This window comes from Paroedura picta, chromosome 3, assembly GCF_049243985.1.
Source record: "Paroedura picta isolate Pp20150507F chromosome 3, Ppicta_v3.0, whole genome shotgun sequence".
In the NCBI taxonomy this organism is placed as follows: Eukaryota; Metazoa; Chordata; class Lepidosauria; order Squamata; family Gekkonidae; genus Paroedura; species Paroedura picta.
Genome location: NC_135371.1, coordinates 134777392 through 134780099, shown reverse-complemented (window position 1 = coordinate 134780099; position 2708 = coordinate 134777392).

Here is a 2708-nt window from a genome sequence, read left to right as displayed (position 1 = left end):
GTTGGTAAAGAGGGACGCCATTGACCAGGGGGAGGTGGTTACCAACCTCCAAGAAAGGTCTGGAGTTCTGGAATCACAACTCAAGCCTGCACAGCTTGGAGACACCGGGGGGTTGCCAACCTCCAGGCACGGCCTGGAGTTCTGGAATCACCACTCAAACCTGCACAGCTTGGAGGCCAAGAGCTGCCCTGGAGGCCAAACTGTGCTCCTCTTGCACCTTCCGGCGCTGCCTTTCTCTGGAGCTGACCCTTGCAGACCTCCCCTGCCCTGCTGCCTCTGCCAAGCCTCTCACCTGGGTGTCGGGCAGGCGAGCAGGAGTCCCCTCTCATCCCAGGGGCATCAGGCATGGCCTCTCCGTGAGCTAGCCCAGGTGGCGGCCAGGTGGCGGCCAGGTGGCGGGGCTGCTCTTGGCAAGACTGGCCACAGCGCCCACAGCCAGGGAGTCCTGCCGGTGACATCACGGAAAGGTTTCCCCGGGGAGGCGGGCGGGGAGGCGAGCGGGGGGATGAGCCCAGCAGAGAGCCTGTGCACAGGGGCCATAGGAGCACTTCTATGGGCAGGTGGGCCCATTTGGCAAACAATGCTTTTTAGAAGGCTGGGGCAGGGCAGAGCTGGGCAAAGCTGTTAGCAGGACTTTTAAACACCACGGCAGGATGCGGGACTTTTTCCTCAAAAGTGGGAGTGTCCCACAAGAATTTGGACACATGGTCAGCTTACTCTATGCGGGCCTGCCCTTGTCCCTAACTCGGAAATTGCAGCTGCTAGAGTCCTCACACCAACACCTTGGAGGGCTGCCAGTTGCGGCCTGGATCCGGTTCAAGGTTACACTGGAATGTTACCTGCTCGTATCCAATTTTTTTTTTTTAAATGTGTGTGGGTGTAACTGTCTTTTTGTACTATGTATACTAAAATTTAACAGTTGACATAGGTATGTCAGTTCTAATCATCAAAGGCTAAGCAAAAACCAAAACATCTCCATGCATCCTTTCCTTTCAATGCCTATTTAGCAGAAAGTAATTGAATGTTTCCAAGGTAGAAAGATTTTAACACAGTCAAAATTTCAAAAGAAATTTTCATCTGATCTCTGAATTTTTGCTTTTGGAGGAAATGTATTCCTTTTTTTCTTTTTAATCCAAAAATTATTTGTCTACCTTTCTACTATCTCACTTTTTTAACATTATTGGAATCTACACTACTGAAGTGAATATACAGCTCTTTATCTCAGCATTCAAATCTGCTCTTCTGGAAACTTCAAACATAAGGAAAACAGTGAGAGTATTACCAACTTCTGAAGAATTACCTCCACTGTTGCAATCTGAGACAATCCCCCCCTCCCAATTATTATGTTATTCTAAAGCAAGACAAAGAAACAGATGCAATTCAACTAGAGTCAAGGAAAGCCCAAATGGTTTTAGTGGGAGATTACTATAATCAGTGGGATCAAAAACAGTTGACAGATGGGAGGGTACATAGAAGTGTGCATAGCTTCCTTCCAAAATTTATTTTGAATGTCTTTCAGCATCCATACGGCACTTTCCTCTTCCTGCTACCATGTCCATTGCATTTTCGCCCACCATATTACCGGAGGGTTTTTTCAGGCTGAAGAAACCAACCAACCTACAATTCCTTTTGTGCTACAGGGTTAACACTATTGCCACAATTTACTTCTCAGAATTCCCAGTTTTCATTTTGTAAAAAGCTCCTTAATGAAAAAATAAACATTTCAAAATTCAGAAGAAATAGATCCAGGGGTCCCCAATCTTTTTTGAGCCTGTGGGCACCTTTGGAATTCTAACATGAGACACAAAATGTCAAGGAGTGTGGTCATGTGTAACTCTGATAATAAATCTTCAGCATGTTGGATGCCTTTTAAATGAACAAAGTTTGAGTCTAGTGGTACCTTTAAGAGCAACAAGTATCTGAAAAAGTGGGCCTGCTTACAAAGGCTTATGCCTCGAATAAAACTTTGTTGGTCTTAAAAGGTGCCACCAGTCTCAAAGTTTTGCTGCTTCAGACCAATACGGTGGCCCACCTGATCTTTTGAAGTGAATCTTCTTCAATGAACTTATACAGTGAAGATCCTTGTGCTGTGGTGGCTGCAGCTGCTGAAAGTCAATCAGATATCCAGTGGCCAATGTGAAGCCCTGTTGGTCAAAAGGCCCACCTTGCCCTGCCCACTTTCTAAAGATAGTTGGGTGCCATGGCACCCATGGGCTCCATGTTGGAGAGCCCTTAAGTAGACCATGGCAATAGATGGTTACAAAAGGCAATTTCACAATTATGTGTTGCTGTTTTATAACCCCCGCCCAAAAGCCCTCCAGTGGCAGGGATGAAACAATGTCTAAGGCAAGAAAAAAGCACTTGATGGCAACAGGATGATCACAACTGTGCTCCTTCTTGTCCACATGGTGTGGAAATAAGCTTTGACAGTGATTTTTTCAGAACAAAGCTAATCAAAACAGATTTGGGAAAGATCAAAGCAAAGCAGCATATACCAAATGGGAGCAAAGCCTTCATGTGGAAGCATCCAAAGTTTTTTAGAACCTTTTTGTGTACATGACACAAAAATAGCCAATCAGCACTCTCGACAATTCTTTAAAATCAGGACTTGAAACACATTTCAAAATTAGCATGTGATGTGTGGGTATTATGAGTTTTTTTGGCCACAACACTTGCATAGCAATTTCCCAACACACACAAAACTTCAG